Below are 14,718 nucleotides of genomic sequence, written 5' to 3'. Positions count from 1 at the left end.
TACCGGCGAGTAAGCGAAACTGTAACGATTGCGTTCGGGTACACGCGGCTCGCGAGAGTGCCTCGGACGCGGAAGAGGGCAGCCGGTGGCATTTTGTAAATTAAATTTTAAATATTAAAAATGAGCCGACCGCGCTCTTTCTCCCTCCGCGCGGCTCGTTGGTCCCCCCTCTTTCTTTCTCCTTCGGTGCCGCGAGCTTTTCCAAACGCCATCCATCGCGGGTCACCCCCCTCGTGCTGCAACCGCGCCGACCCTCGACGCGGCCAACCCGCCTCCTACCCGATAACCTGCAACCCACTTACTCATTCGTCGATAATAATTTTATTCGAGGGTGAAAAATTGGTGTTTCCTCTCGTGCTCTCTTTCTCTCACCCTCCGCCCCCCCCTCTCTCTCTCTCTCTCTCGCGCGCGCTTCTCTTTCTCTCTGTCCAGCAACCGAACGCGCGGCTCGCTCTCTCCGACTCTGTCTCCGTCGAACCCTGCGTCGGCCTCGCCTCTTGTTTCTCTCTCACCGGCGAATATCCTCTTGTTCGCTTTTTCCTCTGGTCTCTCGCGGCGCAACCGAGCCCGACCAGCACACGACCAGGTACCAAAGGTAGATCGGAGTCCCCATGCATACTGCAGAGTGCTTTTGATCGGGCCGGACCCCAACGGAATGAAATATAAAAATCGCAATAAAGCGTCGCTACCGGTGCCGGGATGTTTCTGTTCCGTATCCGGGATTCGACGACGCGCTCTCCTTCCGACACGCGAGCAAATACACCGGGAGAATATTATTCCCGAGCAGAGCGCGCGCCCCGTTCGAGCCTTCGCCTCGTCGCGATCGCTTTTTTCGAATCGGCCAGCAAAAGCGAGAATCGCGTCGTCCTCCGCGTCGCCCCGATATCGAGAGCACGTATAATATACGCGCGATCCAATAGAAACGCGTCCCCCGATCGCTCTTCTCAACTCTGCTTAGCTCTGCCGTCGGCCACTGTCCGGCCCCCGTGTCCCGTCCGATTTTTTTTGTTCCAGTTCGTTCGGAATATTGCTCCAATGAGAGCAAAGATCGCACGAACAAGAGTAAAGGTATTTCGCCTCCCCAAGGCGAGAAAACGAAGAGGACACTGTTGTACGGCGGGATAAAGTCGGCCGTAAGGGAAACGAGAGAACGAGCGTACGCGGGCGGGCGGAATAGAAGCATTGAAAAAGAGGTGCGAGGGAACATTAAACGGATATCGACGAAACCTCGTCTGCCGTAATGGAAAGTGAAAACAAATGAAAAAATAGCATTTACCGGTCGGCAGTGGTGCGCGGCAGCGACTCGGGGAATCTTTTTAAACGCGTACACCGAATCGATTCTCAAGCACGCGGCACCGCGGCCGGACGAAACAGGAAATCGAGCCAGCGCGGAATTCGATAAATTTCCGAAGCAAGATTCGCGATAACGACCGCGTTTCGTTCGGTGCTCGCGCGCGTAACCGTTTCTCCCTCCGGCTAGTATCGCATCTTATGCTCGCAGCTTTATTTTTTTCGAGAGCGTAAAAAACTCGAAAGGACGAGCCGATTCCCGTTGGGAACGGGACGAGGACGAGGCGGAGGGTCGAGGGTGGAGGAGACGGTGTAGGTGGAGAAGCAGAAACGCGGTAGAAGGCGAAGGAGGAGGAGGAGGAGGGCCGCTTTACTACCCGAGAGCCGTCGTAAAAGTATGAAAGGCGAAACGCGAGGAAAGAAACAATGAAAAGGGGAACCGAATTGTTACGCGCCGGAATAATTTCTCTAAAGTCGCAATTATAATAAGCGACACTTAATTTAACGGCTGCCTTACTTTCCCTCGCCTCCCGTTTAATGTCTTGCGGAGCAAGGCGTTACCGGAGGGGGGTTGCAATTTCGAATTTCGCCAACTCGCTCGATCGATAGCCGCGCACGCCGCTCCATAAATTTCGCACGGAACTTCGGCTCGCGATATTCCGACCCCGAAGGTCTCGCGTTTCGAGCGCGAGAACCGAGGGCTCCGCTCGTAAAAAATGCACCGTCAAAATCTCCATCGATCTTCGCCGTCCCTTCTCTCGACCCCAAACTTTCCACGGAGCGTCGCGACGCTCGGATTCGAAACGAACTTCACGGGAAATCTCGTGTGCGGCGCGCCGCGAACGTCTACCGATATCGATTGATCGATCCCACATACAAGATTCTTATTTGCGTTGGCGCGAGGACAATCCGGAAGCGTGAAAAAAGCCCGTAGAGCAAACACGACAAGCGTAATCGCACCCTAATTCGTGCCGCGGAGCAAAATTCAAGACGGGGAAAAGTTGGTGCCACCGAATCCCGAGCAAACGGAGGAGGGGGCGGCGGCGGCCGAGTTTTCCGACTGGCAAAGCGACGCGACGGTTTCAACGCTCGTTTCTCCGTGAACGGGGCGTTTTTAATCGCGGCGCGTGCGGAGCGATCTCTGAATTATATTTTATTAAATCCTTGAACGGCTCGGTGGCGCAATTTAAACCAAAATTTATACCCGGGACTTCAGGAGTGCTGTTCGAAATTAAAACTCTGCGGCCAGACAAAAACTGTTACGATAAACAGTTACCGAAGACAAAAAATCAATCCTCCTGTTCCTGAGAGGGTTGCGTGCGTGTGTGCGCGCGCGAGAGAGAGACAGAGAGAGAGAGAGCGTAACTCGACAGACACCGATGCGGAGCCACGCACACAGCCACAAATTCTCACAGCCGAACGTATGTACGTAGGTTCAGACGCAGCCAGACTGATAAATGATTCATACGATATTTTTCTCTCCCGGACTCTGGCTCGAGCTCTCGGGCTCGCTATCTCGGCGGGCACGCCATTCGCGAAGAAACTGCCGAGCATTAATATATATACATATACTTTATGTATACACGCATCTATGTATATAGATACACGTGTATATATTTTATGTTTGATATTTGTTTCGCCGGATACTCGTCCGACTCCCTTGCACACATCTTCCAGGAGCGAGCACATGCGTGTCTTCTCTCGTCCGTGATCGTGTGAGTGTAAGAGAAAGAGAGAGGGGTCGTTGCGACAGAGTCCGTTCAACGACGCCGCGTCTCCTGGGAGATGAATGGCGCGAATAGTACCGCCGCTTCCTTCCACTATCCGGTGTGGTACTCGTGTATAGCGGCCGACCGTCGCCAAGAATCGCGTTTACGCTCGAGCCGCAACCTCCGGAACGGAAGAAAAATTACGCGATACCGAGCGCGACGTGCGGGACAAGCCGGAGGAGCGGTAACGTCGGCTCGTTTCGCGAATAAAGTACTTTCTTATCTGGTCCGCCTGGACGAACGTATCGTCGCTGCACAGAAGCCAGCATGCGACATCTACCGACCGATCTGCACCCTCTACAGCCCTGACAATAACACCGCCGAGACCAGAACAGAGCTTCGACGGTCGTTCGAACGACCTTATAGCCATCCCGCAACCAACTGATCGATTCAAACGTGCACCACACACTCGTCGCTCTTTCACGGACAATACGTTACCGGTGATTTACGACGGAAAACGAAAGGACTCTAACAAACGCGATCACTCCTCTCGCCATTCTTGCTAAACGCACCCTTCGGCGACTGGACCGTCTTCTACGGCTAGAAGCGGCAGCGATACACGAATCTATTTTCTCTATTGTTATAACACTTTACCTACCGGAAGCCTAGTAATAGGTTTTTCAATAATTGTGCTGTACCAAAAAAAAAGCATAGAAATGTTCTTTTACATTGCAAACTTCCATGAAAGTATCTGATGACGTTATTGAGCGTGACTTGTTAGTTCACAATGAAAATTGCTGTTGCTATTGAAGGTTCCATTAAAAAGTGTTTAGCCATGTACCATAGATTTTTTCAAAATTATGCAATAATCACCGGTCGGTAATGTGTTAATACAGATTTTACGAAACGAAAATTTTCGCTGTTCCCTTAACCCTTCGAGTCTCACGGATATATTGGGTTGTGTAATAAGGGATTTTGTGCTTTGTTAGGTAAAGTATATACAGGGTGGTCCACGCAACTTGCACACCTACATAACATCCAAAGTATGCGTTGCACGAAAAAGTTTTGTATACAGAAGTTGCATGGTCTGAAGGGGTACATTATGTGGTGTATTTATTGTTTTTACAGGTGGAAGCGTTTCGGAAAGAAAGAAATTAAAAACAGAAAAATATTAACCTGGCTTGCATCTTGAATAACGGAAGAGCAACACCGAGCAACACGCTTGTTTTGCATGGGGGGGGGGGTGTTCGTGAATATGTTTGGGCATGCGAGGAGTTTGAAATGTGGCTTTCATCTATAAATATTAACCTTCAATCGATATTAATCTTATACGTAGCAAATGGTTAGGATCTGCAAAACAAAGTGTCGACCAGATTTACTTTAAGAAAACGACAGGATTACCTTTGAATTCTTTGAACGTCACGTCAACGCTGTTTAGCATTTCATATGCCCTTTCTTCTCGCGACTGCATACCTAAAACCCGCGGTCTAATAATTGCCTTTCGCATCGTCTTTATTACGCTGGGTAGACTCGCACAACTAATATAATGTACGCAGAGTTTTCCGAAGGGGGCGAGAGAGACTAGGGGTTGCCTGAACGGCCGACCGCGATAACGTACAACTACACAAAAGCAATTACAAAAGTAAGAGGAGAGAGTGCACGGGCAAAAGTAACGTTCCTCGCGAGCGGCTAGGAAATAATATGTTAGCATCCGCCGATAGAATGTACGCCTCACGCTATAATATACGCGGCGTCTTAAAATGTTTCGTACGAACAAATGCATAAGCCGCCGAGTGAGTTATACCGATGCGCGACGGTACGGGTTCGTAAAATATCTGCATCCGCGGTGGGAAAGCTCCACGTCGGTATTCCTTAAAGCTGATGCCGCGACCTTTGACCGATGTCGCGGCAAATATATTATATTCTAGGATTATCCGGCGCGCGCTTTCGCGCCTGCATCGTGAATACTTGAAGAGCGCGGATGTAGAATGGAACCAAGCAAAATTTCTCAACGGCTGTGCGCGCGTGTGTGTGTGTGTTATCGAGTGGCCGAGAAATCTCTGCAGACGGTCGTCCCGTTATTAATCGTTCGACTGGTTCGGCGGTGATCGCGACACGCGGAAAAATTACGTACCTAACGGCTCGGTATCACGCACCGCGCGATCTCTCGATCTCTAGAGACGGCTACCTTGGAGCCTGCTACTGGATGGACAAGCGGCTACTCACCTGGAACCAGAAGAAAAATAGATTAGTGTCGGAAGGAGGTGAGCGAGTGCGTTATGGAGCGTTAAGGTGTGATAAAGAAGTTGCAAAAATTGACTTTCGTCTTTTTACCATGCTTATATTAACTTGCCGCGTTGTTGTATGCGTCAAATCTTGTAATCGAATTTTAAACATATTCCCATAGTCCTATCTTGTCGGAATAGATAGAAAAATTTAATATAAATTTAAATAAAGTCATGACATGATCTTTACGTAATCTTCGTGGGCGCTCCACGCTTTTATTAATAGTCACTAACGTCATGATTTTATTTAAATTTATATTAAATTTTTTTATCTATTCCGACACTAATTTTATAACAGAAGAAATTTTGAACCAATTCCTTAAAATTCTGGAGAAAAATATTATTGATCATTTAACTGGATTCGGTATTTTATGAAGAACCAGGAAAAAATTATTTTCCCCTTTTCAGTGCATTTTAATATAAGCGTAGTTCTTAAAGTTCTTCTTATATATTTTTTTCGCAATTTCGATCGATTCTTCCAAAATTTCTCAAACCAACTTTAAGTATATTAGCTACAGCCTTGGAAATTCAAGTGCACCGCGTATTGTACAGCCGACTGGAATTCTCCGACTGTTTTAAAAGAACTGCGTAAGGAACAAAAAGACTTTTGGCTCGCGACAGAGCGGACAGCGTCGCGCGGAGAGTTGTCGCGCACCGCGCGTGCCGCCTTCGATATCGTCACCGCCAGGAAATATAGACCTGGAGGGGGACATCGCTTTATAACGCTCGCCGAAAGAGATTTAGTAGTTTTAATTTCGCACCGGTGCGACCCGACGGCTGCCACCCCCGCTCCATACCCCTCCGCGCAGCCCGCGGGGGAAAAAAACAAACCGGTCGAACAAAGACGCCTTCTCGTTATTCAGCATTATTATTATGTAAGCGTAAGTGGCGGCTCGTTTAATGGGGTTCGCGCAGAACGCGCGAGGAATCGGGCTCGGTCGCGGTTTTGTTTTCAGCCCGCGCCGCGTTTAGATTAAACCGCCACGCTCCGCTCGTTCCCCGGGTTTTTTTCCCAGCAACGAGCAATCCTCGATGTAATCGCCCATGAATTTCGCTCGCCGGCGATATCGAGCAGCGACGTTTCTTCGGCCCCCTTCCGGTGTGAGCTTTCCCTGTTCTGTTATCTGCTCGCCACTTTGCCGGTATCCCCTCGCCAATTCCTACCGCCTCGTTGATCCACAAACTCGCGGAAGAGATCGCGGGCGTATTGGCTTCCAGCGGTACCTAATTTGTTGGCGCTTGATTTTGTTGCTCGCACTTCGATCTTGCAATTCGGCGGTCTACTCATTATGTTTTCGCCGCGCTTTTCGATATATCGTTATTATTTGTCTAGTTCTTTCTGAAAACTCGAGGCATTCCCCTTCGCTTGTTTCGCCATTCTACAGCCTGTGGCCGGACGGGTGATACCACCGATTAGGGGGCGATACTACATGTAAAACTCAGTCGAAAAATAGGAATAACATTTTTTTGTTTGACGCTTCGTTTTCGAGAAAATCGAGTTTGAAAATTCAACGAATCGTCTGACGCGTCTGACCATGATCAACCAATTCTACTTTGTGCATATATGTACTAACGGGCCTATTCCCTATCAATCATGTTGTGCAACGATTATTGTGCAGCATGATGTTGCTCAAATCCAAATAGTATTCCCGTTGACACATAATTCGAGCAATCAGACGCACAGACAGATAGTCGGGCACATGCAGCAGCAGCGATGAGACTCGTCTGACAAAATTCGTGCAACAGTGCAATGTTTGTTGTGCAGAAAATATCGGGAAATTCTGATTTTACACAATAGGTTGCGCGATTAGTCTATCATTATCATTCACGATCGATCACGTTGCGCAACATGCTTGATCGTGAATAGGCCCCTTAAAGCCCGCGAACCTGGCGGAACTTTAAACTTGATTTTCTCGAAAACGAAGCGTCAAACGAGAAAATGTTATTCCTTTTTTCGACTTATTTCTGCATGTAGTATCACCCCCGTTGGTTGTACAATATAGGGATTGGGAATTGAAAATTTTCGACGCGACATTATCGGTTTCCGCGAGACAACGTTGAAGAATCGACTGTTTTAAGCCGGTTGCAGGAGTTGTCCCCTTAAGGCCGCAAGATGAATGTGGCAATCACGAATCCGGAGCGGACGCGAGCGTGGCTAGGGGGTGCGAGGGGTGGTTCGAGAGGTGAAGGAGAATCGGCGGGCACAAACATACGGGTAGGCGCGCGCGAAGGGTGCAGCCGCATACTAGAAGGGAGGCCCGTCATAGGGCATGGCGTTCTGGCATAACTCAGAATTGCCTCGCAGCAAGGGTAGAATTGACAGCATAGCACTAACATTGTATGCACCCGCGTTATGTATTTATGTAAATGCATACTCCCTCATCCCACGCAGGCACGCGAGTCGAGCACTCGCGCGCACCGTTTCCCTTACCGCCCTCCTTCGTCCCTCCCGGCCCAACCCCACAGGTTCTCTCTCGTTTGCAACCGACCGCTGCCGATGGCAAGCTCTTGCACAAACTATAGCGCCGGTGGACGGACATATATTATACGCGAACACATAGCAATACGTAGGATTGCGCGACGCAACGTAACGCAACGGATCGTAACGTAACGTAACGTAACGCAACGTAACGCGCCGCTCCGGTAGGATCTGCGTGAACGTAGGCACACGTAGGCGCGCGCGTAAGGCGCGTGTAATTGTACGCTCGTGTAGGACGAGGACGGACGCAGGTTTCGCCGAGGCGAGGGGCATCGCCGCGAGAGAAAGACGAGAACAGACGCACGGCCCGATCGAAATAGGGAGGGAACGATCCGAACTCGAACTCAGAGAGAGAGGGAGAGGGAGAGAGAGCGAGAGAGAGAGAGGAAGGATGCATTCGCATAAGCGGCAGCCAAGCCAAAGGATGGAGCAACGAACCACCGACGCCACCGACGCCGTCGTGCCACGCTACACGGCATATACCATACACCGATCACATTAATCAGAGGTTATTGCGCGCATTCCTAATCATCCGGGCCTCTAACTATTCCCAGACTCTGATTGGCGCATTACTCGGCATTTCCGGTATGATTCTGCATTCCAATTGGCCGAGCGAGCTGCACCGCATCTACGAATTTCAATTTGCCCGCTGCCGTTGACCGAGAGAACCACTCCTCTTCCTTCTCTGCGGCGTCTCGCCCTTCCCCGTCCCTTCCGACGCGTCCCTTCGCGTCTAGCTCTCCCCGCTGTCGCCACTGTGTCGGTCCTTTCTCGAGAGACGGGCGTGGAAAACGCTCTGCTCCAACAAACGATAAACTCGACCTTCGCGTTTCGCTAATCCGAGGTGGCCGGACGAGGAGAAGACGACCCTCGAAAAACTCCTGCCTCTGGTCTCGTGGCTGCTGCCGCGGCGAGAGGAGGGCCGGGAAGGAGGATCGTAAAAGTAATTTCGATTTCTGCAATTTCGGCGCGACTTCGATTCTGCCTGCGATAATCACCGAGTAATTAACAATCCCAGTTTCAATTCGGCCGCCGCGGAAAATAGCAAATTCGTAATATCCTACGATATTGCGGCCCTCGTATGGCCTCCACCTCGTGGCCCCTGTCACCCCTTCTCCGCCGATGGAAACTCGGGGAGCGAGAGCGAGTATCCGAGTTACCACCACCAACACCGATACCACCACCGGAGCACCATCGCCATCGCCATCGCCATCACCATCGCCGGCCTCCTCTCTCTCTCTCCACCCCTTTCCCCACAGATATACACCTGGCCGTCGTCGTGTGTACACTGTACGGTTGTTCTGTCTCACTCTCGCTCGCGTATTCGTACGCTCGCACTCCCATCAACCCGTCCCTGTCGGTTGCATCACAGGGACAGAGGCGCAGCTTCCTCTTCGCCTTGTTCCGCTCTGCCGCCCCATGGCAGTGGGCAGCGACAGTGGCAACGGGAACAGCCACCCGTCGCGCGCGCGATTCTGCACATTTTCGAATTTCCTATTTGTAAATAAGCAATCAGGGGACGCGAACCGTTCGACCGAGGGCCACCAGAGGTGAGACAATTAATCATTTCAATTAACGGACAATTCGATCTCCAATCGTCGACCGAGAAGAATATTGGAAAGCCGGGGACAAACCGGAAGCTCGTGTACTCCCTATCTCGCGCGCTTCTTCCTCCCAACCCACTCCCCGGTTCCCAATTTTCCTCTTTTCCCCTTTTCGACCACCCTTCTCTCTGCCAGCCTCAGCGGCTCCTCCAACCCTCTCCCTTGTTGTTGGCCCGATCGCTGTTTTGCTCTCTCTCTCGCTTTCGTTCGCTCGTTCGCCGTGTCGTTTAAGGCGTAATTTCGTAATGCGTCGCCAGTACGCAGCGTTCGTTGGATTCCATTATCTCCTCCGGCCCCGCGAAGGAGTCGCTCGACGAATCTCCGCGACGCGCAGCGCGCCACAACACGCTGTTAAAACGATTCCTCGCGCATCCCCCGGCCTCCGCGAGGTCCTCGAGATACGGCCGCAATTATTCGGTTTCATAGGCCGCTCCGGCTAATACGTAACATTAACTGAAACGCTATGCAATTCCTGGAAAGCGAGCCGACGACAACGACAACCGACAACGACTTTGTTGTAACCGGGCCTCCTCCGCCGTCTACATTGTATCCACGTTCGCGGACCCGCTGCTACCGCGTACGCCGCTAATCACTGTTATCAAGTCGAAATTATTGACCTCGACGAATCACGATAATCTCGCCACAACACTGTCTTCGTGTTTCCGGCCGCTTTGTAGTCTTGTGGAACACCCGGTAATATTTACCGTCGGATGTGTTCATTCTCCATGGCCCAGTAGCGTCGCGTTTCCGGCACATAGTTGCTACTTAGCCGAGGATGGAAATACTTAGTTGCTCCTCGAGTCCGTCAGTTCGAGCGCTGCTACACTGCTATATTCCCCGTTCGAGGACGCGTTGTTCTCTCGCGACGCCTAACTTTTGAACGAACCTGTAACTCCATTGCTACTTCGCTGCAAACGCATCGCAGAAAAATATTTTTGAGCACCTTCTATCCGAAGTCTTCCAGCGTTCCCAAACTAAAGAACCGGAGCAAGCAGATCGCGGAGTGAGGAGATCGAAGATCCACGGAGAAACGAGGAGAAATTGGAGGAGGGGATGGTGGGCGGGGATCGAGCTAGTCGACCGGATGAAAAATTATAAAAGCCGACGAGAAGAAATGAGATAATATAATATTGACGGGCGGCGGGGCGGGGGACCGGGATCGGCGAATGGAAGAAAAGTAAAAAGAAGCGCTGAAACGGAGGGGTAGGGGAGGGGAAGGGTGAGGATGGACGCCGACCGGTTAAACGATAAAAAGGTTAGCACCCACAATGAGCGCCGCCGCGAAGAAGCGGATACGGGGAAAAAATCAACGACGGGAAAGAAAACAGAAACTGCGGGTAATTCCACTAGAATTCGCCGAGACAAGATCGAAATGCCAGAGCGCGGCCGCTCCCGGGATTAACAGTAATTTTCTCCTTTTCAATTCCGCGAATTGTTATTCGTCGTCCCGCCGACGTCGTTCTCGATCGATACCGACGGGGGGACCTCTGAAAAATAATAAGCGAGACCTGCTCGATTCTTAGCCGGAGGTAAATATTACTCTTCTTACGTGTTTGGACGAGCGCGCGGGAGGAGTCGAAGCGGGTTCGCCGATAAATGATTCACGAGCTAGGAGAACGGGTCTCTCCGCGCCTCGCCGTGCACGCTCGGAACGATCAGCGGGGTTTCGCGTGGACCGAAACATTTTCGTTTAAACGGTGCCCTCGAAGCACCTGTAATTGCTGTTTAACACCGCTTTCTCGGCGGAATCGTGTTAGCGCGCGTGACCAAACTTTTATTTTATCCGCCGCCTCGGAAGAAAGCCGGCTGTTTAGGCAACGGTGGTTCCGAGAAGCTTTTTTAATAGCTCCGCTCACACACCGTTTGACCTTTCACGCTCTTCGCTGTAAACTCGTTCGAAAGATATGTGGGTCGGGCTATTTGGTTTCGAAGTTGCAAGCGCTCCACCGGGGGCTGACTATTTACTCGACTCTCTTTGCAGGCGATGAACACCCTTTCTACTCGACTGTCCCCTCCGAGGCAAAACAATTTGTGCATTGCTAAATGGCTATGCGTTTAATACAACTTGGAAAAATAAATCTAGAATCGTGTTTCAGACGCAAGTTACACTGGTCCCAAGGCTGGAGGGTACAGCAGACGATGCTTGGTCGCGTATGCTTGTCGAACGCGTACGATCGTGGTGGAAAAGCTTTGCGCGATCGCGGTAGCCATCTTACGGCCGCCATTTTGGGTGCACCACGACAAAGGTTAAGGTATCGAGGGGCAAACCACGCGTAAGAAGGGGTCGTTCGGCGTCGCAGGGCTAACGGAGCAGAGACGGAAGGGTGGTAAATAGGAAATAAGTGACTGCCGGAGGGAGCGAGAACGGATTCCGCGGCAATTTCTCGTCTCCGCTCGTCATTGGCGAGAAATTGTCGAATCCCTGCCGCTTCGTCCCGACACGTTCGTTTCCCTCTGCTCGCCTAATCGGTCGGTCCTCCCCGCCCCCCAGTTCCAAGCACACCGTGCTTATCCAGAGCAGCACGGTTCATCCGCTCGACGGGTCATGATTGTCATGAACGATCGCGGTTCCCGAGGTTAACGAGATTTCTTTATTACGGCTACAAATAAAACTGCAGACTTGTGCGGGGAACTCGATTCGCGTTACTCTTTATCCTCGGCTTTTGGTCGCGCGCGCGCGGCGGTTCTCGGCTCTCTCCTCCACGGAAAAAAAAGAGAGCGAGCGACAGCGGAACAATGACGGGGAGAGAGAGAGAGAGAGCAGGGAACGCGAAAAAAAACCGAGGTCTCTCTTTTAGCTTCGCGGGCGCGTCGGCTGTCTATTTTTTTACGCGAGACCCCTAACAAATTTTGTAAAAATGGAATTTTCAATGGGCCGCCATGACTTTGTAATGCCCCGCCGACCACGAGGAGACGCTCTCGAGCGTTTGGTCGATTGGTTTGCCCGCGGAATTACGAGCCCATGTTTTTCCACTTTGCTCGCAGCGCGTCCCCGCCGGCTCTCTCGAGGTTTTTCTCGCAGGAAAGGAACCAGACAGCCGTCGCTCGGGCGAAAAACGGCGGAAGGATCGGGACGAGGCGTTCGAGCGCGCGAAATATATTTATTTCGGGGGAGGATGTTGCCTCCCGGGTACGGGGGTACGCGAGATTGGGAGCGTAATAGGTCGGCCATCTTGATTTTCCAACCCCGCGTCAATTAGTCGCGGCAGAAGGGTGCGAAGAAGAGCGATGGCGTCGTCGTGGATATCGGCCGGGCTCCCGATTCACCGGGAGGAGGGTCGGAGGAATCGCGCGGAATCGCCGCGCCCGCTCCGCAAAACCGTGAACCACCAAACGCGTTATCGCCTCGCCGTTTCCTCGGCTACATCCAGAAGCGGGGAATTAAGGTTCGGTTTCCGCGTCGCCCGGAAATAACGCGATCTTTCGTCGAGCAATCGGGAAATGAAACTCGTATCCTTTCAGGATTCATATTCGACGACAAGCTCTGCCCTCGAAACAGTTCGAGCCCGCCTCTATCGTTTTCCTCCGAACCAGAGAACGACGCCTAACCGAGTTCCGACGCCATCGCGGAGAGAACGAGTTGGGCCGATGTCCGCCGATAATTATTAGCCGCTCATGGTAATTATTCGTGAAAGTAGAGAGACTCGGGACCTTGAGCGAGATACTCGTTGCAAATTCACCGGCGCGTGGACGAACATGCGAAGCTGTTGCTAAGCTGGCGGGAACAACGACGCGCGCGGAACACGCGCAGATAATTCTTTAGATTCTTCTTACATATCCTTCGCACAGTTCTCGCATCGATAGAAATATTGGAGATTGATTGAATTAAATGAGGTCCAATTCGATGGTCGAATTCACAATTTCTAGCGCAGAAGTTTAAGCGGATCCGCAGTTGCCAATCACCGACGGTCTTCGAGCACCGTAGGCGTCAGAGGTCGAAGTGTCGGGAAAAATGGAACGTTTAGCGGAAAGAGTTAGACAGGGGATTCCGAGACTCGTCGGATCCGGTGAGGGGTTAACTTCGGCCGTTAACGAGGGCGCGGAATTTGCGAGTCGGCTAGGCAGGCAAACGAGAGACTCGCGGGGAGAAAATGAAAGCGTCCCGGGTGTCGTTAGGGTTGCCGGGACGCGACGGGACGCGCGAGTCGTCTCGCCGCGAGGTGAGGCGCCGCAACGGGTCGCGGTGGCTTTGAATTTCCGATTCCGTGGTTGCGGTGCGAGGTTTCGCCGCGTCGCGAATAAATAAGGCGCGTAGGTGTCCGTGCGCGAATCCGTCACGAGACCTTTTGCATACGGGGCTAAGCGCGATAACAGGCTCGTCGCGGACGAATCCGCGGCGAAGGGGGCACGGGAATCGCCGCGGCGGCGGCGGTGTGCGCTGGTCTGAGCCCGTAGGCCGCACCATGTCGCGTCGTCGAATACGAAAATGCAATTAAGTAGAAAATATGCGAGGTCATTGCATATTTGCGGGTAACGCTACTCGTTAGCATCACAAAGAAGAGAGCGGCCGGATCGTCGCATTGAAATGGATGAGAAGTCTTTGGAAAATTTATCTCTTCCGCGACCTACCCCATGGGCGGCCCTGCACGCGGCTCTGGTAGGCGCGCCGCGACGCATTAATGCGACCCACCGCCACACGTTTTCGTTACGATTCCCAACTTCCTGCTGGCACGCCGCGCCGCGCTCACCAACTTTCTCGACCCTCGAGATCGTTCGCCCTTCCCTTCCCCGTCCCCGTCCCCTCCCCCTCCCTGTAACGAGAACCGAGCCCCCGCTACGCGACAATTATGCCAATTACCGCGAGATATATTTAGAAACCGAAGCGCGACGCCGGGAATCGACAAAGAAATTCAACACCGAGGGAAGAGAGAAACGGCGCCGCTGCGAGGAATCGCCCAGTCATCCTGATTACATGCGGGAACCAGCGAAGGAAGACGCTTCGGAGATTGAAAAAAACAGGAAGCATCCGCGCGCGTCTTGCCCGGTACTCACGGTTTTATCGTTCGATTCATACAGAAATTCGAGATAAGAGACGGCCGCGTGTTTCTTCTTCTCGTTAGGCCACTGCTCCCGAGGCGATCGCGTCGATAAACTCGCTCGAAACTCGCTGAAAACGTCGCGGAACAGGCTAGGCGGACGACAACCAGCCGGAAAATCTCGCGCGGTTTCGAAACGCGTTGACGCGATTAGGCGAGCGTGAGGCCAGCGGGAAACGGGGTTTCACAATTTCGCGGCAAGCTGGGCCGGCGACCGCGCTTTCGCGATCTCGTCGATCAAATTTCCGATCCCGTTGACCGCGACGTTCGGCCTCCGTTAGGGGTGACGATCGATCGAACCGGAAGCTGGACCCG

The 14,718-nt window shown here is 52.1% G+C and overlaps 1 protein-coding gene and 1 long non-coding RNA gene across 8 annotated transcripts in view; both read right to left on the bottom strand.

Annotated features, from left to right (window-relative positions):
* The window catches only part of LOC143212216 (protein bric-a-brac 1), a 270,719-nt gene that overhangs the window by 90,693 nt on the left and 165,308 nt on the right, over nucleotides 1-14,718 (bottom strand). The window lies entirely within an intron of this gene.
* LOC143212273 (uncharacterized) overlaps nucleotides 5,134-14,718 on the bottom strand; it is a 36,445-nt gene continuing 26,860 nt past the window's right edge. The window contains exon 2 of the long non-coding RNA XR_013009663.1: nucleotides 5,134-5,225. This is a non-coding gene — a long non-coding RNA (uncharacterized LOC143212273). The remainder of the gene's footprint in view (nucleotides 5,226-14,718) is intronic.

The sequence above is a fragment of the Lasioglossum baleicum genome, chromosome 9 (genome assembly GCF_051020765.1).
Source record: "Lasioglossum baleicum chromosome 9, iyLasBale1, whole genome shotgun sequence".
Lineage (NCBI taxonomy): Eukaryota > Metazoa > Arthropoda > Insecta > Hymenoptera > Halictidae > Lasioglossum > Lasioglossum baleicum.
Note: the sequence above shows the minus strand (reverse complement) of the source record. Positions and strands in the feature narration are given on the sequence as shown.